This window comes from Dermacentor andersoni, chromosome 2 (genome assembly GCF_023375885.2).
Source record: "Dermacentor andersoni chromosome 2, qqDerAnde1_hic_scaffold, whole genome shotgun sequence".
Classification (NCBI taxonomy): Eukaryota; Metazoa; Arthropoda; class Arachnida; order Ixodida; family Ixodidae; genus Dermacentor; species Dermacentor andersoni.
In genome coordinates this window covers 199,728,399-199,754,353 of record NC_092815.1, presented here as the reverse complement: position 1 = coordinate 199,754,353, position 25,955 = coordinate 199,728,399, and the positions used below count along the sequence as shown (strand labels likewise).

At 46.1% G+C, this 25,955-nt stretch overlaps 1 protein-coding gene across 1 annotated transcript in view; it reads left to right on the top strand.

Annotated features, from left to right (window-relative positions):
* Positions 1–10,033: 10,033 nt before the first annotated feature.
* The window catches only part of LOC126540245 (uncharacterized), a 57,668-nt gene continuing 41,746 nt past the window's right edge, over positions 10,034–25,955 (top strand). The window contains exon 1 of the mRNA XM_055075912.2: positions 10,034–10,116. The gene's annotated coding sequence lies outside the window, so the exon portion shown is untranslated. The remainder of the gene's footprint in view (positions 10,117–25,955) is intronic.

Below are 25,955 nucleotides of genomic sequence, written 5' to 3'. Positions count from 1 at the left end.
CGTGGTCCGACCCCGGTCGCAGAGGGTCCAAGGCCAAGATTTTCATGTCCGCGTCGCAGATCTGAGGTAAAACGTAAACCAGAGAAAGTGCCCGTTGGCGAGAGCAACGCAACTTTCAAAAAGGATGGCAGAAAACGTGAGTTTTACTTACGAACATGCAGTTGAGGGCGTAGTATCCCTTGCGGCACATGAACACAGCCTTGCGCTCACCCTTGGGTGCGATAATGGCTATGAGGCTGCCGTCTACGCATCCGATGCCGCCGGGGATAACGCCGCGCCGAAGGAAACCCTCCTTCACGGCTGCCTTTTCCTCGGCTGTCTTTGGAAAATGGACCCACTTGTTGCGGGCCCCTGCGTTCACGACAGCCTCTGCCACACGTCGCACGCACTCGCTCACCGTCGACTGCGACACACGGATCGTCTCCTCGCTCCCAACGGACGCTTGGAAGCTCCCGGTAGCAAAGAAGCGCAGCGCACACAACACTTTCCGCTCCACCGACAGTCCCGTCGCTCGCTCAGCTTCTAGTTCCCCCGCCAGTTCCTCGCACAACAACCGCACCGTTCCCTTCGAGAGGCGAAAACGCCGTCGAAAATAGTCATCCGGCATGTCAAACGCGTCGTCTGGCTGTCCCTGTTCACGTCGGCGACGGCGAAGAGCCACGGCCATAGCGATCAGAGGGGCGGCCATTTTTTTTATGCCTTCGGAAACGACCCTGCCTCTGGCCGTGCCAAAAATCCGTGCCTTTTGCTCCGCATAGTGAGTGCGTCAACGTCACGATGACGATTACAGTTTTTGCGGGTTCCTGACGTCGCGTGATTGTTAGACAAAATGGGCACGGCCCGGTCAATTTCGACCAGTGGCTGCTCAGTGATGGCGGCAAAAGGCATAGAAAAAGTAATAGAATTCCTACAAAATCGCACCCCTGCCCTTTTCATGGTGCGACGGCGCATGCGCTTAAGGCCTAGCGGATTAGTCTCGAAACGTCTTGTAAGGGTCGAGCGCAACCCCGCGTGCCGGGAACTCCCCTGTAAAAGAAAAATAATAAGCAAGAGCTCGGACGCACGCCGCTACAAACGCTCGTGCCATCTCCACTGGTAGTTCGACGTCAGCCCTGTGCCGAAAACATGTGTAGCTTAAGACTGCAACTCAACTTTTAAACAGAAAGCGACTAGGTTGTCGTCTGGACTGCGCCGTGAGCCTGCGTTGTTGCCGCCCTTCATTGATGGCTGGAATATTAATTAATGAAAAGCCCTTGTGTTACACTTGGGCAACGCTTAAAAACATGACGTTGATGACGAAGTCTTGTTGCAAGGAGGTCGGCCCTCATATGCTGGGTGGTGGCAGCGCGTGTGTGGCTTCACGTACTCGTTCAAGGCGCGGTAACACTGGGTCGATAGGAAAGCGACAAGACGCTTACGTCAACGATTGACCGACTGTTCAGTACAATGCGTCACTGAAAGCACAATATCATATCAGGCCGACAACGACGCAACCGACGAGCGCGAGTTGCCGCACTGCGACGGGCTTTCTTGAAAACAGCACCGAGAAAATCAGTGCTCCGACCATCGTTCGACCGAACCGTAAGCGATCGGCTATCGAACTGTGGACGCGAAATGGCGACAGCGCCTTCGCTTGTACAAATAATTAATCGCCGTCAAAGTGTGTCAAAAGATGCCTACAAAGTTGAAATGCAGTAGATTCAACCCTCCCATGCCGTCCGTGCACATGAAGTTTGAGTCAATGCTGATGCTGTTCAGCGAACGTTAAGCCTAATGCCGTCGTGCTCGTGCACCCACTTTTGGTAGACTTGAACTGAAATGGAAGCAGTTAGAACGAATGAAACAGCTTATATAGCTCAGTCCTGTCCTTCGCGAGTTGAAATCGACTACACTCCACTTTGCAAGGCGCGTACCCCATAAGCGGCAAGCGGCGACACAGCGTTATGCCAACATCTAGCTGTACGCCACCGTTCCCGTATGTTTGCGGTCGCATTCGCTACGTAGATCGTTGGGCCTATATTTGTAGTTATGCCGACACATTTGTCCATTCCAGAGATGCACTGTTTGTCGCTGCGTCAAGCGAGAAACAAGAGACGGTGCATTTGGTATATACAGCAGAAGAAACAACTGCCTCTCTCAGTTGTACCATCTGTGTCAGCGATGGCATCCAACTTTACGCGAGAGAACAACACGGTCTGTAAATGAGCACTTAATTTATGTGAGCACAGTTTTCTCTAATAATGTTTCCTGGTACGCGCAAACTCTTAATTATAATGGAGTTCAAGGAAAGCGAGAATCAGAAATAAATTAACAGCCCGTAATATGTTATCTGGATCACAGTTGCAATTGTTGAAGTGGTTCGGCCGCTCATATTGTCGCGTCTCGGGGCGGAACAACGCGGCACATGTGCGCAGATATGTATGTTTTGCTACGTTCGGACATTATTTCATATCACCGACGCACCTTTTTCAGAATATCTGACGCTCAACGACCTGCGTCTTTAAGATGTCCATGCAAACTAGTTCACCGCTTCGATAAATACGGCGTGAAAGGCTGCGCTCGAAGACTTCTTGAATATTCGAAATGTCGTAACAATGTTTAACAAAAATACCAAATGCGACATGCAAGTGCAGAAATCTGCGACCGCAAACACCAAGGCAGCCCTGTCGGCAAACGGAACTCGACGTGCCTTTATCGGTCGCACCGTTTGCACAACAGCACACACAGGCCTGCTCACCCAGTAGTCATTGACTGCTTCATGACTTCCACGAACATTCTGCCCCGGAGAAGACATCATTAATGATTTCCGATCCGCGAAACGCACACATGAAGCGCACTCACCGTGGGCGCAGGAACACATATCAACCTGCGAAAGGCCCGACGCCCTTCTAAAATGTTTCCAGCTGTTTGCGGCAGTGGGCAGCACAGGAAAATGTAACGCTATAGGTAACTAATATACAACGATTTGTAAACGCTTCTGGCCCGGTAGTTCTGAAATCACATGTTCGCAGGCGACCGTGAATTCGGGTAGGCAAACCCTACAGGCGTACCGACGGCCTTTCACAACTGTGAATACATGCTCGTCATCCACAGGAGTACAAATCGAAACACGCGAAAATGAATATAAGTGCAAATGTAGATGAAATAAATGGACGCAAACTACGACCTTTTCTTTCTTTTCTATTCTTTTCTTTGCTTGATGAAAATCTGTGTTGAAACATTCCAACTGTTGTTACGTTATTTACATCGGCACAAATATGCTTGGATAGCTTCCCAATCTCATCAAAGTTGATCGATGTGTGAATTTTCTAATATCCCTGATGTACATACTCTTAATACATGTTTCGACTGTTGATGTACAAGGCGGTAAGAATCGCTCCTCAAATTACTGCGCAGTTGACCATTTCCGGGCACAATGGATCCCATAAAAGCAACGCACAGGCAAAGGCACGTAACTTGCTAGTAATTACGAAACTATTTTCAAATTATTTAATGACACACTATCCGCATACCGAATATAAGACGACGAGCACTACTCTAATGCTTATTTATTTATATCTCTTAACCGCTACGTCTTTTTTATGTGGCTTTGCTGAAGGCGTGTTAATGCATTAGTCTTGCGCAACATCATTTCATTAGCGCAAGAAACAAGTGCAATAGGCAAACACTGAACAAGTTTGGAAGAAACCATTTAACATAACCAATAATATCAGTCCTAGCTCTGTTGAGTAGCCTACTTTTGCTTATATGGCCATGCTCTCGAAAATTCATGCGTATATCAGCGGATACAAGTAGACGCGATATAAGGGCCAAGAACACTTCTACATGAAAACACGTGAAAGTATATTGTGTTTAATCACAGAACCACTGTTGAAATACTTGTTGAAACATGCGTATCCAAAGTATGCTGGCTGCGTTTTGCGGCAATGCTATATCCATCATGCGCCCGTGCTCGACCGGAAGATGTATGCGGTGGATCGGCCCCTGATAACTGGCTATCGCGCACTTTTAGCCCTCCTCCACAAAGGCATGACGTCATCCTGCGTCCATGCCACATTTGATCAGGCAGCTCGCTTTCTTCCTTCTCCCCTTTGGACCTGTGTTGTTTATTCTACCCCTGCATTTTATTCAGCAATATATCAAATACATCTACTAAAAGTACGGAGCAAGCTTATCCTTCGCGTTTAAGAGTGGCACGTGACAGCATTCAAACATCTCTGACTGCTTCTCACACTTCCCGGCAACTGGAGCATATGTAACTGTAATGTTTACCGGGAAACGTCGGCTGCGAACGCTAGGCATGAAGCGGGGCTTTCTGGAAGAAATGGGGCTTCTAGCGTGGGGCCCGATGCGGCGTAGGCGAGCGCCATCTGGAGGCATCGGAAGGAACTGGGCGCACCACTCCGTCGCCCCGAGATACTCACGAGCCGGCGCCTGCAAATGGCGGACTCCGTTGGCGGTCCATCAATGGTGAAGCGCTGGGAAAGGCGTTTCTTTGAGTTTTCGCGTAAAACAGTTATATTTCCCGTATTGTAAAATTACAATCCGTCACTATCATGTCTGTAGGTTTGTGTGTATGTCGTACGTTAGGATTTTTCGGCGTATTTCAGATTGAGGCATTCATTTCAGTCGATTTCTTGCACCAAATGGAGGACCTTGGTACGTCTGGTTTGAAAATCCTTTTGCCGAAACGACGTCCGACTCGGGTTCCGACACCAGATATTGTGGGACAGCGGGCCTTTAAAGCTATCGCGTTAAGGTTGGCTCAATCAGCTTGTTAGGAGTACATATAACGCGGCACATTATTTATCGACGACTGGTCATGAATTCGGTCATTCCCATATCGCATACGGAACGCTTATGTTGTAGTTCGAACACGTTCCCAGTTCCTCAAGTCCTCCACGTATCGATATTGCAACAGGCAGAAAATTGACAATTTGGGACCATACCAAGAGGCTTGTGCTCTCTTGTCGTCGATACCACAACCAGCAGATAGATACCCAATGGTCAAAGTTGAATCGCCTCCAGTTTGATATTGGTAGGCTGACGATCATTGAAGCTAGATTGTGATCGGTAGGCTCACGATCCGTGAAGCTAAGCGAAATGGGTAAATAAAGCCTACATTTCATCACCGAATGTACACCGGGCTATCGTTTCAGAGTTTGACTTTGGTCTTAGCCAGTCATCACTGACATCAGCTGCGAAAGAAAACAGTCAATGGATTGCGGCATGGGACGCCTAAACTATAGTATAGTCATTTTGTGTAGCATTTTTTTCACTGATACGTAGGGTAGCATTTATCAACTTACAATGTTCCGACACCGGCTGGCAGTGGACTTTTTTTTTTCTAAGCGTCTGAAGTACAAAAAGATTTCAACGAAAGGTTTTCTTCGCGGCACCCACATACTCCCCATGTTTACATATAACGACAGTTGTCCGCAATATATAGACACTGAAGCTATATGAAATATAACGTCTTGTTCTGGGTATCGTGTACATATAGCGTAGCTGCACGGCTAAAAGAAGGACATGTTTTGGGGGGTAAGAAAAAAAAAAAAAAGCCACCGGTGGCGATTTCTTGCCGCAACCTCCGCTACTGTTACGGCAACACCGGTATTTTTTGGTGGGGTTTAATTTATGCGTGAATTGCCAGAGATACCACTCAGGTCTACGACCGAATGAGTTATGTCAGCAGCCACAGAGCGTCAAGCTTCTAGCCACTTTAAGCTGGTTTGAAGAATGACGCAGCGGAGTTAGCAGCGCCTCCCAAGTGCACATCCCACGAATTGGAGCTATGCTCCGGGCAGGGGAGACACTTGTACCCGTTTGTGCGGTGGGTCTCCGCCGGTAGTGGGATTCGAACCCGCCATCTCCCGAAGCCCAGGCCGGCGCCCTAACCACTGCGCCACGACTTCGGTGACATTTCGAAGGTTAACATTGTGTTTTGTGTGCGGGAACGCTTTCTCCTTCTTACCTATTCTGGAATCCTTTTGTTCCCTTCTGTTCGCCTGAGGCAAATCTGCCCTTTTCATGGTGCGACGGCGCATGCGCTTAAGGCCTAGCGGATTAGTCGCGAAACGTCTTCTAAGGGTCGAGCGCAATCCCGCGTGCCGGGAACTCCCTTGTAAAAGAAAAATAATAAGCAAGAGCTCGGACGCACGCCGCTACAAACGCTCGTGTCATCTCCACTGGTAGCTCGACGTCAGCGCTGAGCCGAAAACATGTGTAGCTTAAGACTGCAACTCAACTTTTAAACAGAAAGCGACTAGGTTGTCGTCTGGACTGCGCCGTGAGCCTGCGTTGTTGCCGCCCTTCATTGATGGCTGGAATATTAATTAATGAAAAGCCCTTGTGTTACACTTGGGCAACGCTTAAAAACATGACGTTGATGACGAAGTCTTGTTGCAAGGAGGTCGGCCCTCATATGCTCGGTGGTGGCAGCGCGTGTGTGGCTTCACGTACTCGTTCAAGGCGCGGTAACACTGGGTCGATAGGAAAGCGACAAGAGGGTCACGTCAACGATTGACCGACTGTTCAGTACAATGCGTCACTGAAAGCACAATATCATATCAGGCCGACAACGACGCAACCGACGAGCGCGAGTTGCCGCACTGCGACGGGCTTTCTTGTCATCAGCACCGAGAAAATCAGTGCTCCGACCATCGTTCGACCGAACCGTAAGCGATCAGCTATCGAACTGTGGACGCGAAATGGCGACAGCGCCTTCGCTTGTACAAATAATTAATCGCCGTCAAAGTGTGTCAAAAGATGCCTACAAAGTTGAAATGCAGTAGATTCAACCCTCCCATGCCGTCCGTGCACATGAAGTTTGAGTCAATGCTGATGCTGTTCAGCGAATGTTAAGCCTAATGCCGTCGTGCTCGTGCACCCACTTTTGGTAGACTTGAACTAAAATGGAAGCAGTTAGAACGAATGAAACAGCTTATATAGCTCAGTCCTGTCCTTCGCGAGTTGAAATTGACTACACTCCACTTTGAAAGGCGCCTACCCTGCAAGCGGCGACACAGCGTTGCGCCAACATCTATCTGTACGCCACCGTTCCCGTATGTTTGCGGTCGCATTCGCTACGTAGATCGTTGGGCCTATATTTGTAGTTATGCCGACACATTTGTCAATTCCAGAGATGCACTGTTTGTCGCTGCGTCAAGCGAGAAACAAGAGACGGTGCATTTGGTATATACAGCAGAAGAAACAACTGGCTCTCTCAGTTGTACCATCTGTGTCAGCGATGGCATCCCACTTTACGCGAGAGAACTACACGGTCTGTAAATGAGCACTTAATTTATGCGAGCACAGTTTTCTCTAATAATGTTTCCTGGTACGCGCAAACTCTTAAATATAATGGAGTTCAAGGAAAGCGAGAATCATAAATAAATTAACAGCCCGTAATATGTTATCTGGATCACAGTTGCAATTGTTGAAGTGGTTCGGCCGCTCATATTGTCGCGTCTCGGGGCGGAACAACGCGGCACATGTGCGCAGATATGTATGTTTTGCTACGTTCGGACATTATTTCATATCACCGACGCACCTTTTCCAGAATATCTGACGCTCAACGATCTGCGTCTGTAAGATGTCCATGCAAACAAGTTTACCGCTTCAATAAATACGGCGTGAAAGGCTGCGCTCGAAGAAATGAATGAATGTGAGGTTTTTATTGGCGCTAGGGCCAGGTATGGCCAAAGAGCGCCATGCAAGTGTTAATGATTTCGCAGTGGAGTGATGGGTTCTATGGAGTTGATGTGACGTGGCTGTAAAGGGGCCTAAAATATAGTCGCTGTAAAGTGCGTAAAATGTACGTGTAATAAAATTATGGCGATGACAAATGACGCGTACAATGAGCATTGAGGTGCATTTCAAAATAATGATACGATAATAAAAATTGCATAAGTTTCTAAAATTTACTAGGGCACCATGGTCTCTTCAGAGCCCTTGCGACACAAGGGCCTGGAGTTATGTGCTATATAAAACAACTATCACAGCAGCATCCTCTGGAAAGAGGATGCGCTACGAATTTTTTGGGCTCATAACATGTAGGACAACCTCATTTAAAAAATTGAGGACTACATTGGTGTTAAAAAATGGTTCCTTAGCAAGAAACATAGCCGGGTGAAGAGGTATGCAATAACGATATGTAAGAGCAAAATGTTTCTTTCTTTCAGATTCGGCTTTGCGACACTCCAAGAGGACGTGGAGGACGGTCAGCCTCTCACCACATCGACCAGTTTGGCGGTTCATCTCATGTAAGCAGAAAATTGTGATTACCAAATGTGTGCCCTATTCTGAGGCGGCGGAAAGGGCATCTGTTCGCCGTGATTTTGTTGGGGAGGGCCAAACACCTTACTGTGGCTTTATAACGTGTAGTTTATTGTTTATTTCTGCGTTCCACATGCGTTGCCAGTGTTGTCGCAGTTTCTTGCGCAAGAAAGGCTTCAGACCTGTGAGAGGAACAGCAGCTGTAGGAAAAGTGTTTAACGATGTGAGTGATATGGCCATTTTATCAGCCAGTACATTAGCCTCGATACCTCGATGGCCAGGTACCCAGCATATCACTACATGTATATGTGATAGATAAATACTCCATAAGAGGGAGTAAAGTTCAATGAAAACAGGATTTTTATGCTTTTGTAATGAAATTATAGCTTTTACGAGACTTAGCGAGTCTGTGTATGCAATTGCTATGTCGAGTTTTAATTTCTGTATATGTTTTACTGCAGACTGTACTGCATAGGTTTCTGCAGTAAAGATACTTGTTTGCGGGTTCAATAAGTCAGATTTAGAAAGAGATGGACCAACAGCAGCATAAGATACACCAGCATGTGATTTTGACGCGTCTGTGTAGAATTCGGAGCAGCTCTACTTCAATTGAAGTTCACGGAAATGCATAGCGATTTCGAGGTCAGGTGCGTGCTTTGTGACCTCTACAAACGTTACGTCACAGTCTATCACCTGCCACTCCCAGGACGGTAATAGCTTAACTGGAGACATTAGGCGATGTTCGAGAACAGGGACAACCATTTCCATGCTAAGTGCTCTTGCACGCAGTGAGAAAGGAAGTCTCATAGAGGGTTTATTATGAAAAAGTGTTTCACACGTGAAGTCGTTAACGGTTTTGAAACACGGATGTTCTTTATTGGAGCACACATTGAGAAAATAGGTGAAGCTGATGTACGTTCTCTGAAAATGATGATGTATGGGGGTTTGGCGCAAGGGCCGGGTATGGCCAAAGAGCGCCATGTCTGTGCTAATCAGTTTGCAGTGTAATTATGATTACTATGAAGTTGGTGTGACGTGGCTGTAAAGGGGCCTTAAAATATACGCTCTAAAGTGCGTAAAATCTGTATAATAATATTGTGGGATGTCGTGTCTGCCGAAGGACGAATCCCAACATAAAAACGTAACGCTTCTTTATTCGACTAACGATGGCAGCGGACGGGCATACCAACGCTACGTTCGTCCCAGTAGCGGAAGGTAGAAGGCGGCCTTTCTCAGCCAGGCAGCCTGTTTTTATAGCCACCGTCGGTGACGCATACCTCGGGTGACGTGGCGGTGGCGCTATGTTTTATCGACCATGCAGTCCAGCGTGCAGCTGTGTTATGCTAGGCCAGATGATAACAAGACGGAGGGTGCGCAGAAATATGCGCGGAGTGTGTCGCCACAAAATTATGGCGATGACGTATGACTTGTACTATGAACATTTAGGTGCATTTAAAAAGAATGATACGATAGGTAAAATATATCAGATCATAAGAAATGCTAGAGCACTGCTGCCTCCTTAGAGCCCTTGAAACACAAGGGCCTGGAGGCATGTGCTATGCAAAACAATTATCGCAGTGGCATCCTCTGGAGAGAGGAGGCGCTACGAATGCATGGGACTAATCACATGTAAGACCACATCTCTGAGGAAACCTAGGACTGTGTCTGTATTAAAAAACGGTTCTGGACCAAGAAGCATTGCAGGATGAAGAGGAATGTGCTGTCGGTATGCTAATGAAAAATGTCTTTCTCTCAGATTAGGCTTCCCGACACTCCAGGAGGACGTGGAGTACGGTCAGCCTCTCCCCGCATCTACCACAGGTTGGAGGCCCACTTCCGGTGAGTAGAAAATTATGGGTGCCAAACGTGTGTCCTATTCTGAGACGACAGAATGGGACATCTATTCGGAGCGATTTTGTAGTAGAGGGCCAGAATCCTAACTGTGGTTTTATCAGGTGGAGCTTATTATCCGTTTCCGCGTCCCACATGCGTTGCCAGTGGTCTCGCAATCTCCTTCACAAGAAAGGTCTCAGATCTGTGACAGGCACCGCAGCGGTAGGGTTAACAGCTTGCGATGCGATTGTCGTGGCCATGTCGTCCGCCAGAACGTTACCCTCGATGCTTCTATGGCCAGGCACCCAGCATATAATGATATGCTGGTTAGATCTGTACGCTTTACACAAGACCGAATATAGTTCATTAAGTACTGGATTTTTGTGTGTATAGAGTGACATCAGGGCCTTCACGACACTTAGAGAGTCTGTATACATCGCTGACTTTTGAAGTTTTGATTTTCTTATATGCTTCACAGCAGACAGTAATGCGTAGGCCTCGGCCGTAAATATACTTGTTTCGGGATGTAGTACATCGGATTCTGATAAGGATGGGCCGACGGCAGCATACGAAACCCCGGCATTAGACTTCGAAATGTCTGTGTAGAACTCTGCGCAGGAGTGCTTGTGCTGGAGTTCTAGGAAATGACTTCGTATTTCGATCTCTGGCGCGTGTTTTGTTACTTCTAAAAAGGATATGTCACATTCTATGACCTGCCACTCCCAAGGCGGTAACAACTTGGTTGGATGCATTAGGCGAAGCTCGAGGAGTGGGACATGTATCTCATCACTAAGCTCCCTCACTCGAAGCGAGAAAGGCTTTCTTACAGAGGTACGATTATGGAGAAGTGTAGTGCAGGTCATACCGTTAGCAGTGTTAAAACATGGATGTTGATGATTGGAGTGTATTTTTAGGAAATATGTAAGGCTGATGTAACTTCTCTGTAGATGGAGGGACCATTCATTTGATTCCGCGTATAAGCTTTCAATCGGGCTTGTTCTGAAAGCGCCAGTGGCTAAACGGATACCTAGATGGTGGACAGGATCTAGGATCTTTAGTGCGCTCGGAGTGGCAGAGTTATATACGACGGCACCATACTCCAATCGTGATCGAATTAGGCTCTTATAACATTCATCAGACACTTCCTGTCGCTACCCCATGTTGAGTGGGATAGGATTTTAAGCAAGTTCATTGTCCTTAGACATCTTTCTTTAAGATATTTAATGTGCTGTATAAAAGTAAGCTTGGAGTCAAGTATAATACCTAAAAATTTGTGTTCCTTGTTGATAGGCATTTGATGTCCACACAGTTGAACACAAGGATCTGGAAGCAGGCCTCTCTTTCTAGTAAAAAGAACACAAGAACTTTTGTGGGGATTAATTTTAAACCCGTTTTCGTCTGCCCACTTAGATATCTTGTTCAATCCCTGCTGTACTTGTCTTTCGCACACTGCAAGGTTACAGGATTTAAAACCTATTTGTATGTCATCTACGTAGACGGAATAAAAAATAGCTGGTGGTAATGAAGCGCGCAGTGTTTTCATCTAAACTATAAAGAGGGTGCAGCTGAGCACACCTCCTTGGGGTACACCAGTTTCCTGTATAAATGGACGTGAAAGTACACTCCCGACTTTCACGCGGAATGTACGGTTGGACAAATAGCTTTCTATTAGGGCGAGCATATTGCCACGGATGCCCATTCCCGACAAGTCTCTCAAGATTCCGTAGCGCCACGTTGTGTCGTACGCCTTCTCCATATCGAGGAATACGGATAGGAAATATTGTTTATGTAGAAAGGCGTCGCGAATATTTCCCTCAATGCGCACAAGGTGATCGATTGTGGACCGCCCTTCTCTGAAGCCACACTGAAAGGGATCAATCATTTGGTTTAATTCCAGGAAATGTATGAGTCGCCGATTAATCATTTTCTCAAACAGCTTACAAATGCAACTTGTGAGGGCTATCGGGCGGTAACTTGACGCCAACGAAGGATCTTTACCTTGCTTCAGAATGGGAATCACAATCGCTTCTCGCCATGCAAGTGGAATATATCCAGCAGCCCAAATAGTGTTGAAAAGTGCAAGTAAAGTCAGTTGTGTATGAGTGTGTACGTTCTTAATTATGTCGTACATAATTCTATCAGGTCCTGGTGCAGAGTTCTTGCATGTGATCAAGGCAGCTCTCAGCTCGGCAATGCTAAAGGGACGGTTGTAAAGCTCTTTCTCTCGACTTTTTCTTGTTAATGGCTTACGTTCTTCTATTTCTTTATGCTTAAGAAAGGATTGGGAATAGTGCGTTGAGCTCGACACTCGCTCAAAGTGCTCCCCAAGTGAGTCTGCCTGGTCTTTCAGTGTATCGCCCTGTGTGTTTACTAGAGGGAGTGAATATGTTTGTCGCCCTCTTATCCTATTAACCTTGTTCCAGATTTTGGCCTCATCTGTATAGGAGTTGATACTCGATAAAAACTTCTCCCAACTTTCTCTTCTAGCCTGTCGGCGGGTTCTCCTGCCTTGGGACTTTACTTTCTTAAAGATAAAAAAGATTCTCCGCAGTGGGAGAGGCGCATAGCAACCCCCACGCTTTGTTCTGTTTTTTACGAGCGATCCTCCAGTCGTCGTTCCACCACGCGACACGCCGTTTGCATGCCACGCCATTTACTTCTGATATGCATTTTGATGCGGCATCTATTATAAAGGCTGTAAAATACTCAACAGCAGCATCAATTCCTAACGAGGACATGCCATCCCGTGATATACTAGTTAGGGTTCGGAATTTCTCCCAGTCAGCTCTGTCAATCTTCCACCTAGGAGCCTGTGGTGGATATTCGTTTTCTTTAGGTGATCTTAGCAGTATTGGGAAGTGGTCGCTGCCGTAAGGGTTGTCCGTAACTTCCCATTCAAGTTCAGGCAGTACAGACGGAGAGACTATGCTAAGATCTATTGAAGAATAGGTTCTGTTTGCAAGAGAGTAATATCTGTGTTCCTTCTTATTCAACAGGCACGCACCAGAAGAAAAAAGGAACTGTTCAACAAGACGTCCTCGCGCATCTATACGAGGGCCGCCCCACAGGAAGTTATGTGCATTGAAATCGCCAAGAACTACATAAGGTTCTGGCAATTCATCTATAAAGGACTGAAATTCATGTTTGCTTAGTTTGTAATGTGGGGGTATATAAAGCGAGCAAATAGTGATAAGTTTGTTTAGCAGAACAACTCGAACCGCCACTGCCTCAAGGGCCGTTCGTAGCTGTAAACGTTGACACGCTATGGTTTTTTGAATTAAAATTGCAACACCGCCCGATGATGCCTCGATATTTTAGCTTCTAGCTGGCTGCCCGAGGACAAAATAGTTCCGACGCTAACATTTGCAACATGATGGAGCATATGTCTGTTGCAGACAAAATCTGGGAAAGATTGAATACATCGTAAACGAATGCCGCGATATTCACCCAGCAAGACCCGCAGGGAACGTCCACTTTTCAAAAACGCTCTGATCCAAAAGAGATTGAAGTATTAGACAGTTTTAGCGTGTCCAGTTTCCCATTATACGTGAGCGGAGTGCGGGGTTAGCGGAGGCGTAAATTGGTGTTCCCGTATTGGTGCCGCCACCTGGTGGCGCACAGCTAAGCCAAGCAAACGCAGAGGAAATGTTGCAGTATCCAAGTGTATTCTACTTCCCCGTTGATCTCAAGTTTCGGCAGTGACGTAATCATGAACACGCTGCCTTTCTAAATGTTTTTTTTTCGACAAGAACATTTATAGAAGGCAAGCAATTTTATATAGTGCATTGTCGCTAGATGGAACTTCACAGTATGGCACTACCAGCGTCCGATTATCTGTTATTACGCAAACGCCCTTACGTATAGCGGAATACTGGGCGCTCAAAACCCTATTAAATAGTCACTGTGATATAAAGTTTGTAAACAGGGATAAGGTGCCTCACTTTATACCACAGTGTGCTATTCCATCTGTCAGCCCCTTTCTTGATATTAAATAGTCAGGCAGTCGAAATAAGCAAACGATGCTTCGACTGTTTTTGAGAAAAAGCAGGGGAGAGATTGATAAACCCGGAGTCGTTACAAGCTTATCTATATGAATAGATAAACGTTTCGATAAAGAAAGAAATCAGCAAGGAAAGACAGGCAAGATACCTTACCGGCCACACACACACACACACACACACACACACACACACACACATATATATATATATATATATATATATATATATATGAGAGCAAGGGCAGCTGCTAGGGCAAACTAGGGCTATAGGCAAACTGCCGTCTGTCTGCAAGCGACTGCAATGAAGAGCCATTTATTTAGAGAAAATTGACGGCTACCATAGCATGCCTTCCTTACAGTGTGATTCCACAACTTGGGAGTCGTGCGACTGAGCTAGTAACCAGCCCAAGCGACGCCATAGCAAAGTGTGAACTTTGTAATGACCTTCGTCACCCGTCATAGTCAAGGCTTCCTTGGAAAAATAAGAGCCTTGTTGGTCAGCATTCGTGCGTGTCTTTTTCGCTCCTTCAAGAATGTCCTTGACCGCGCTCCCTGTTGAGAGCGTTGGACAATAATTTTGCACTTCTCGAGCCACAATTTCTTCTTGAGACGTGAAAGCAGACTTGATCGAATGAAAAGGCAAATCACCTGGGTTTTGTGGTCATGAGGACTCCCGTATAATGAAGGACTCGGAATTACTTTTCATCGACGGTAGTTTCTTGAAGTACACCCATGTCACGGTGCAAGAGTGTTCTTTGAGATCCGCGCCCTTGGGAATGCAGGCGCCGCGACCGGCAATCGAAAAAACTGCAGTTCGGCATATTTAACACACCTGACGCAGCTGTCGATGAGGCAGCAGCGCTGGTGACAGAATTGATATAGTGAATTCAAATGCACCGACTCCTTGTGCGTGAGATACAAAACGTCTTAAAAGGCTCTTACGAGAAAAAATTGCAGTCATTTGGAACAGTAGCAATGGCACCCACGTGCCGTCACCATAGGCAAATATTAGGCCAAACTAAAGCGATAGATTAGCGTGCGTGAACGTCTTAGGCGTCAATATTACGCAGCAGCAGCAGCAGTAGCAGCAGCAGCGGCTGCAGCAGCGGCAGCGGCAGCGGCAGCAGCAGCAGCAGCGGCAGCAGTAGCAGCAGCAGCCGCAGCAGCGGCAGCAGTAGCAGCAGCAGCAGCGGCAGCAGTAGCAGCCACGGCAACAGCGGCAGCAGCAGCGGCAGCAGCAGCGGCGGCAGCGGCAGCGGCCGCAGCAGCAGCAGCAGCAGCGGCAGCAGCAGCGGCAGCGGCAGCAGCAGCGGCAGCGGCAGCGGCAGCAGCAGCGGCAGCGGCGGCGGCTGCGGCAGCAGCAGCAGCAGCGGCAGCAATAGCGGCAGCAGCAGCGGCAGCGGCAGCGGCAGCAGCAGCGGCAGCGGCAGCGGCAGCAGCAGCGGCAGCAGCAGCAGCAGCAGCAGCAGCAGCGGCAGCAACAGCGGCAGCGGCAGCAGCAGCGGTAGCGGCAGCAGCAGCGTAGCGGCAGCAGCAGCAGCGGCAGCAGCATTGGCAGTGGCAGCAGTAGTGGCAGCAGCGGCAGCAACAGCAGCAGCGGCGGCAAGAGCCGCGGCGGCAGGAGCCGCGGCGGCGCAGCAGCAGCAGCAGTAGCAGCAGCAAGCAGTGGCGGCTGCGGCGGCGGCAGCAGCGGCAGCAGCAGTGGCGGCAGCAGCGGCGGCAACAGCGGCGGCAGCAGTGGCAGCAGCAGCAGTAGGAGCAGTGGCGGCAGCAGCAGCGGCGGCGGCGGCAGCAGCAGTGGCAGAAGCGGCAGCAGTGGCAGCGGCGGCGGCAGCAAAGCAGCAGCAGCAAAGCCAAGCCAAGCCTAGCTATCTCTATTTACCCATGTCCTGCGCTACCTGATTTACTGCAACATTTACCTCATTGATCAATACCTTATCGCCGCGAAAATTACTGAGCAGCAAAGCTACCCCACAAGGCAGCGGTTAGCGTGTATTGCTCTTAATTGCACATTGCCGAAGATGCATGGGTGCAAATCGGGGTGGAAGCGGGTAAAGCTTTCTAGCCCAATGGTGAGTGTGATGATTAAGGAGATGGACACGACAGCGTCAGCACCGTCTTTTGCAGCGTAACGCAGTGGACGGAATTGACGTGGAAGCCCTCTTAATTGCTGTTGCATTAATAGCGGTACACAGCTTTTCTGTCTCATATGCTGCTTACCCGTCGCGTCTTTGTTTTTGCTGTAGAACAAACCTTTTATAGGCCACTACTTCCAAAAGTAGCGCGATTGGGAGACATAAGGAGACCAGTTCACACATCATCAATGAGAAGTTTTGCGTATCGAATTTTGTTCTTTTTTGTTTATTTACGGATACTACGGGCCTTTCAGGCCGACCCATACGAGGGACTCTTGGCTGTTAAAATGCACCGGAGTCATGAACAAGGAAAAAAATTCGTATACATATTTATTAGAATATTCATTCACGTGTGCAAACGGGCGCTGTGCAAACCAACGCTTTCTTTTCATCTCGCCTAATATGTGGAAACTTCCCATCTCAGAGACACGAATAAGAATCGCGGTAGGGAAAATTCAGCGGCAAACACAAACGCAGACGGTCGAAAGAACAGACTGCCATGGTTGCCAAATTGCAGCAATATGTTGTGCGAGTTTCGTCTAACGTCCTTGGCACTGATGAATTCATCTGGCAGTGAATCGTCAACTGGTTAAGACACAAAAGATTCCGAAGAGAATTGCTGTGATATCGGCTCCAAACACCGTGCGATTAATGTTCAAGTCAAAACTGGGAATGTCGACGTACATTCTCCCTAATGCTACTGAAAAACAATGCACACTAATACACGCAGAAACTTGATCCTTCCGAAAAAGTAAAATCGCCTTATATACTGTCCCTGCAATGCTGCATATATATATGAGCCTCTGTAAATGTGACCAGCTCCTCGGCGTGCTCCTTTAAAGGGACACTACAGGCAGGTGCTAAGTCGACGTTGAACTGTTAATATAACATTCCAGTAACTTCGCAGCGCTTGTTCCATGCAAGGAAAGACTTGGTTTACGAGAAAATTGCGCCTGAGGGGTACTCGTACGTTTAGCGCAATTCGAATCGGCCATCCCTGAGCGGGGATGGTCACGTTGCATACGCCGTCGCCGCGTGAGTAGAACGGTACGCGACAGGCGGCGCTACACTTTTCTGCGCAAAACGCCAACGCGCGGCCATGGAGAAACCGAGCCAAGAGAGAGCGTCTCCGCTGCAGCTGTTCTTGGTTGTGTGGCGTGCACTCTGAGCCTCCCGCGACATCACACGTGGTATCCTCTGCTAGTTGCAGCTTGTGTGAGTTTCTAGAGCCAGCAAAACCAATGCAGCACTACGCAATAATGAAACGACTGAAATTCCAAAGCGCGTGCTACGCAAAGGGGAGAAAACGAAACTTTTCGACCGCCCACATCGTTGTCGAGGGTTGCGTTACTCAGTTCTTTTTTTCTAAACATCGAATAGGACTGGACAAGTAGCATTCTCTTCCGTCTTACAATAAACTGCGATAATATTTTTTTTATTAGCAGTGGTTGAGTAATAGAGGCAGAATTGTAATGCTCAGTGCCTTCGTCATCGGGCTAGTACTTGAATGTCCCGGGGAAGTCCCTAACCTTGCTCTGGATTTCAATCGATTTCTCGCTTAATAAAGCTCTGTTGCCTACAATATTGACGCCTAAGACGTTCACGCACGCTAATCTATCGCTTTAGTTTGGCCTAATATTTGCCTATGGTGACGGCACGTGGGTGCCATTGCTACTGTTCCAAATGACTGCAATTTTTTCTCGTAAGAGCCTTTTAAGACGTTTTGTATCTCACGCACAAGGAGTCGGTGCATTTGAATTCAATTCACTACATCAATTCTGTCACCAGCGCTGCTGCCTCATCGACAGCTGCGTCAGGTGTGTTAAATATGCCGAACTGCAGTTTTTTCGATTGCCGGTCGCGGCGGCTGCATTCCCAAGGGCGCGGATCTCAAAGAACACTCTTGCACCGTGACATGGGTGTACTTCAAGAAACTACCGTCGATGAAAAGTAATTCCGAGTCCTTCATTATACGGGAGTCCTCATGACCACAAAACCCAGGTGATTTGCCTTTTCATTCGATCAAGTCTGCTTTCACGTCTCAAGAAGAAATTGTGGCTCGAGAAGTGCAAAATTATTGTCCAACGCTCTCAACAGGGAGCGCGGTCAAGGACATTCTTGAAGGAGCGAAAAAGACACGCACGAATGCTGACCAACAAGGCTCTTATTTTTCCAAGGAAGCCTTGACTATGACGGGTGACGAAGGTCATTGCAAAGTTCACACTTTGCTATGGCGTCGCTTAGGCTGGTTACTAGCTCAGTCGCACGACTTCCAAGTTGTGGAATTACACTGTAAGGAAGGCACGCTATGGTAGCCGTCAATTTTCTCTAAATAAATGGCTCTTTATTGCAGTCGCTTGCAGACAGAAGGCAGTTTGCCTTAGATTACACTACAGGTTTTCCCGCTCAATTTAATCCAAGCGCCAGTCAATTTAATCCGAGCGCCAGTCAATTTAATCTAAGCGCCAGTCAATTTAATCCAAGTGCCAGTGATTTTAATCCGAACGCCACTCAATTTAATCCAAACGCCAGCCGAAATAATCCAAACGCCAGTGAATTTAATCCCGGCACAACGGAATTCAAGATCCATTGGATTTCAAGACTTCTGAAAATTCGCGAACAGATTATGAGTTAACACCTTGAACATGAAAGAGCGTCGAGGTAAACCAGTAACTCTCCTGCCACGGGACTAACGACAACTTTTGGAGATCTTGAAGCGAAAAGTTTCACTACGCTAGTCAACACCGTGCATCGAGCGAGCCGGCGTATGTCAGAATTGGCTCCGTAAGCATGTTGGGAGTCGAATTGGCTCCGTGAGCGTGTTCGGAGTCGAATTGGCTCCGTGAGCGTGTTCGGAGTCGAATTGGCTCCGTGAGCGTGTTCGGAGTCGGCGCAGGTGGCCACTGCCGCGCGCTATGCGTCATCGTTTCAGTTCGCCACAAGCACGTGTTTATCGCAGAGGCCGACTATATAACCGCTTGCCAGAGAATAGGCGTGCGCATTCAACATGGAAGGAGAAGAGTGTGATACTACCGATACAGAGAGCTGTGTTTATGGCTGTACAGAAATCGCAAGAGACTTTGCCCAACAATGATGAATAAAGAAGTTTAAGAGGAAGCTTTAGCTCGGGCCCAACTCCGACGCGGCCTATTCAAATACATGTAAAACGCAAAAACGCTTTTATGAGATAACCCCTGGACCGATTTTGATGAAATTTGTTGCATTTGAGAGAGAAAGTTAAATTCTAGTGACTGTTGGAAGCGGAATTTCGATTTAGGGCTTGAATTTTCTTAAAACGATTTTCAAATATGTGACCGTTTGAAAAAAATAGAAGCACGAAGTTTACAAATTCATAGCTCTGCATCAAGAACTGATATCGCGGTTCTGTAAACGGCATCCATTAGATCATTCAAAGCGGACAAATTCAATATGTCATTTTACATCTTACGTGAATTTGTTACGTTGGTTACAACGGTTTTGCAAAAGTTGTATTTCCCTGTGATTAAATTTTTTTATATTCATGTGTAACATATCAATTTTGTCCGCTTTAGATGTACTATTAGATGCAATTCACAGAATTGTATTATCATTTTTAGTGGTTGAGTTACAGGGTTGTAAACTTGATAGTTTCGTTTTCTGAAAATTTTCGATTTTTGCCAATTTTTAATAAAAAATTGACGACCTAACTCAAAAATTCGAAACCAACAGTCACTAGATTTTAAGCTTTTCTTTTAAATGCAACAAACCTCGTCAAATTTGGTGCAGTGGTTGCCGAGAAAAACGAATTCTCCTTTTACATGTATTTAGATAGGAGCACTGGAGCTAAAGCTTCCTCTTAATAATCCTGCATAATCATCATCATCATCATCATCATCATCATCAGCCTGGTTACGCCCACTGCAGGGCAAAGGCCTCTCCCATACTTCTCCAACTGCCCCGGTCATGTACTAATTGTGGCCATGTTGACCCTCCAAACGTCCTAATCTCATCTGCCCACCTAACTTTCTGTCGCCCCCTGCTACGCTTCCCTTCCCTCGGAATCCAGTCCGTAACCCTTAATGACCATCGGTTATCTTCCCTCCTGCATCCTGCATAACTTATGGTATATATAATTGATAAGCAATTTGCATAACTACACAAGGCACACGTGTAGCATAACCATAAGCTAACCAAAGCATATCCATAAGTGAAACCGTAAGCATATCCATAGGCTAAATCATAAAGCATAACCATAAGCTGAACCCCAAGCATATCTATAACTTAAACCATAAACATATCCATAAGTAAAACCGTAAGCATATCCATAGGCTAAATCATAAAGCATAACCATAACCTAAATCTTAAAGCATAACCATAAGCTAAACCATAAGCATCACCGAACCTTTTCGATTCGAGATATCAAGGCTTAACCTTAGCTAAGCCCCAGCCAATTTTCTTATTTTCTGCTTCGTTATGAGAGCGCACAGAAGATGAACATTCTCCAAATTAATTGAGAGGAAACGTCAGCATGAGTACGTCGAGTTAATGGTACACATGCGATTTGGTCATGACTATCAAACGAAGCAATAAAGGCTGATTCGATGAGAATCACTTGACGCGTTAGCACAAATTATTAGGCTGATGAATAAAAATTACTTTGAACTTTTTCACTACGACATCAAAGCACTCTGATGCTCGGAAGTCTAGCTTTTCCAAAACCCTCCTAGCTTCTTGCGAGCCCATAGTATATAGGCATGGTCTTACTTTTGTCTAGCCAGTAGTATATGGCAAAGACCGGGAGCGAAACTGTGATACTCAAACGGGAAAATTCATTGTGGCCATTCGAAGGGCTTCTTAAAGTCGAAACACGAAAGTGGCAGGCTTATGGCGGTCGCGAAAGTAAGCTTTCCCGCAGTTCAAGATTCGCCACTTTTGTCAGCCATCGATGAAGCTAAGGAACGCCTGGCCTTTGCTTCACAAGCGCGCATCCAGCGGACGCACACAGTGAACAGAATTATACAGGAATACTGGCAAGAAGAAAGCATCCCCTACGATGGACCTGACTAATGTCCACAAGCAATGACTGAGAGTGATGACGATAAGCAAGGCCATATATACAAATTAAGCTCTCCCTGAAAGGAATAATGTACACTGAAACACGTCAAAGCAAAACAAATGCAACCGTTCTAGGCATTTATCATTTACCCTGTTATTAGTACGGCCCTCTTTAAGTGAAGGAAAACAAAACACAAATTGTAGTGCACGCAGGTACGCTTGCTTCTCAAGAGGCTTGATGCTTTTTTTTTTAATTATTGTAAAGCCGTTCTTGCAGATTGCATTTTGAGCAATTATGTGTCCATTTCAGTCCTTCTGGGCGTTTTGTTGTTTGTTGCCGCCCTTTTTACTCATTCACATCATTCGCCTTTTCAAGAAATTTGTTAGAACAGCAAACCGTCAAATAAGCCGGCTTTCTAACCGTCAAATAAGCCGCCTTTCGCAGGTCTATCAGACCTGCGAAAACGTTCTGTACGCATCACAGCTACCATACCCATTCTAAAGCACCGTGAACGCCCTGTTCACTTCATAGCGTATTACCGAAGTTTACATATATGCGAAGTACGGGAAATGTGATGTGATCTGTCATCTCCAGGGACTAAACCATATGCGATCCTACACAGCATAGTCTAATTACGCTGCTAACGACTTTTCATGAGATGCCGTTACAGTGAAGAATTGTACATACCCGGCAAACAGAACTGTGCAAAATCACTATTTATTGCTAATGACTCGCTGATGTTCTTTCTATTCTTCAAAATATTGCTGGTTTATTGAAACTTTACTCAATTGCAGCGCGTACAAGTAGACGCTGTAATGGTAAAGAATTATTGATATTTACTACTGGCTCAATCTTCTCATTTCATAATTGTCATAACTTAATCACCCTTTGAGCTACTTTTCATTTTATGTCCATGAAGCTGTGATTGGTGAGTAGTCGAGAAAATTAAAGTGAACGTAGTCACCAATGACCCCCAGTAATTCGATCACATCAGCAATCTCAGAGGAAAGTAATTAGGGAAACACATTCAATACCTGTGGCAAAATGAACGAATGGTTGCTACCGCTGTCACAACAAAGTGATTCGTGATTACTAGTGGCTAATTCTTATCCTCTCCAGGTTATTAATCTTGAATCATCGTTTGAATTACTTACCATTTGACATGCCTGACGCTATGCAGCATAAAAGTGCAAGAACACCGAACAGAGCTTATCGCTAGTGACCATTAATGGCTCTGCGATGTCAATTAGCAATGTTGATTGATTAAAACTCATTTCTTGACACTTTCATTTATACCATTGACGGCGTGCATGAATGATGGCTGTGACCATCAAACTACACAAAGTGATTCTTCATCACTAGAGTGAATCAATCTTGGTATTTCCTATAGTTATCAAATTATAGTTAGTGAATAGCCGTCTGAATTATATTTAATTTCATATCTATGACGCTATTCTGCATGAAAATTCGAGAACATCGCAGTGAGCGTACCACTAGTGATGACTAAAAACTCGGCGGTATCAGTTGGCAGTGGTAACGCAAAAGTGCTCCATCGTGCTACAACTTCATTGATACTACTGACGGCACTCACGAAGGAAAGCTGCCTCAGGGATAGTAAAATAGGTGAATAATATTCGCCAATGACTTAAGTATACGAGTTTATAGTAGGCATAATGGGCCACTCGTTTCATAGTATTTCATTGAATGCATATGACGTTATGTTGCGCAAAACACCAAGAACCCCGAACTGCGCATTGTATTTCACTTGTGATCACTAGTGACTCGACCATATCAGTTATGCAATTAAATGGTATCCATGACTGTTTTAGCGGTACCGATGACAAGGTGTTTGAGTGGAGGCTGCGGATATCGCAGTAGAATAGTGAATAGTATTCGCTAGCGACCGAAGCCTCCCGGCGAGGGCCCAGTGATTATCATCAAATCAACCTTTATTCTTTCGTATGATAGCCATGACCAAATCGCATACGTACCGTTAACTCGACGTACTCGTGCTGACGTTTCCTCTCAATTTGGACAATGTTCATCTTCTGTGTCGCTCTCATAACGAAGTAGAAAATAAGAAAATTGGCTGGGGCTTAGCTAACGTTAAGCCTGGATATCTCGAATCGAAAAGGTTCGGTGATGCTTATGGTTTAGCTTATGGTTATGCTTTAAGATTTAGCTTATGGTTATGCTTTATGATTTAGCCTATGGATATGCTTACGGTTTCACTTATGGGGCCGTATTCTGTAGCGGTTCCTTTGGGAACCGGTTCCCTTTGGCTGTTACGTCTGGATTACGTCACTCGGAGAAAGAGTGGAACGGGGCGGCGTGAGGGGAACCAATCAACGAGCGGCGGTCTGCCGGAAGATCACGTCATCATTTTTGTTTGTACTTAGGGGACGGTATAGCAATTGAAGGATGTTGCTGGTTTGATAAAAAAACATTGGTTTGTATAGAACACTTGCAAATATATTTTCAGTAATAAATGTGAGCTTGCGGCGCAGACCGCTACTGGGAGTTGTAATTTTATTTGTGTTGTTTTCTTATTTAGTCGCTAGGTGGTGTGCCATACGTTATGCAAACAAGTTGCCTCGCTTTGTTTACGTTTTGGACTTGCCAGTTTGCGCGCCGAATCCGAAACTGGGTCCTCATGTTTGAGCGAGGCCGCGCGATATACTCGTGTCATTTGTTGAAGAGCACCCCTACCTTGCGAAGGCGTCGTGTGTGCTGGGTCAACAGCTGACGGCGGCGCGCAAGGAGCTCTGGCAGCCAGTGACTGCCTTGCTGAATGCTGAGGGCCCGGCAGTGAAAACTGCAGCCCAATGGCGCGGCGTGTGGAAGAAAGATGTGTATAACGCCCGCCGTGATGCAGCCGCCTTGCACGCCGAAAGCAGGTAAGCACACTCGTTGACGGAGCTTTTGCGCACCATATTCTAACAAACGTGTTAATCACAGAGGAACCGGAGGAGGCAGCCTGCCCGGACCGCGAGGGCGCGTCCTCTCTTTAGTTGGAAGGGCGAGCGCCATCGGAGTCTGCCCGCCGTTCTTCGAGCCCGACGAAGAGGTGAACATCAGCGCATGGGTTTCAATAGGTCAACGCCAAGTCGACGCGCTGTCGCGATTTATGGCAACACACACGCTTTTAATTTTTCAACTTTGCCCCGTGCGGTCCGTTTATGGAACGCACTACCAGATACCATTGCATGCCAATATAAACACACTGCATTTCGCAATCTGCTAAACGATCAATATGCCGTTTCAACCGTCTAAACACGTCATGTCCTTTGTAATTTTCTTGCATTTTTTCTACAAGTTAAAGAATTTCAGTGGTCCCAATTTCTTTACAATACTTACTACTGTATAACATGCAAAAATGTTTACAATGTTATTATGCTATTATGTTGTTGTTTACCATTTATTGTTATTGCTCTACATATTGTATTTGCTAATGTAATAATTTTCCATGTTCTGTGCGTACTCCTTTCATTATGCTGCAGTTTATTTCTTTCCCGATTCCATACTAATATGTTACCGTATTTCCCCATTTACACTATACCTTCTCGAAGGCCTGTAAGGTACGTGTAAATAAATAAATAAATATTTACAATGTTTGCAGATGACTGTATAGTATATAGGGTCATCAACAGCGAATCTGACCAACAAGCACTACAACACGATTTGGATTTGATTGCCATATGGTGTGAAAAATGGAAAATGTCACTGAATGAGAAAAAGAGTGTCCACGTCACCTTTACCTGGAAGAGCTCATACGACAGCAATCGTAACACTATAAATAATGCTACTCTTGAACAAGTGTCAGAAAATAAATACTTAGATGTATTTTTTTCTGCTGATCTAAGGTGGAACAGACACGTTACTCATGTTAGGAACAAGGCTGTCGGAGCATTAGATTTTTTGAAACGTAACTTTAGTAGCTTGCCACAGAAACTTAGGGAGCAACTGTATTTCACACATGTGCGCAGTACACTGGAGTATGCGTGTGTTTGCTGGGATCCATATGCTACAGAACTTGTAGATAAACTAGAAAAAGTGCAGAACAGGGCAGTTCGGTTTGTCCTTGGCAATTATGACAGGATGCTTAGCATGACAGAAAGCAAAAAAGCATTAAATTGGCATCTTCTTGAACACCGTCGCCGAAATCTCAGATTAAAATTTCTTCATAACATATACCACTCTAATACGGGGATAGCCAGGTAATTGTATTTTCAGCCGCCCACATATGTTTCTAAAAGGCGAGATCACAAATTAAAAATATGTGAGATTCCTTTTGACCCTCTATTGCATGAATTATGAAAGTCATTTTTTCAGCTTTCATTATTGATTGAATGAACAAACATAACTGTAATAATAAAGATAAAGCTTTGTGCCAAATATGGCACACCATGAAGATGGCTGAGCGCTCTTGCTGCCATGGGCGGAAAACAAAGCTTCACGGATGGTGGCCTTTTAATGTGATGTGGGGAATGAAATGAAACAGTTGTTTGCTGCGTTCAGGCACAGATGAATGTTTCACTTCTTCTATCTTACCAACGACTTGTTTGTGCAAGGTGGCCGCTTACATCTTTGTTTCTTCTCGTCAAATTCTGGCCAGTGGCTGACTTGGTCAGATCGGTCGTCTTTGGGTGGCATTGCGGCCGCTGGTCCCTGTGCT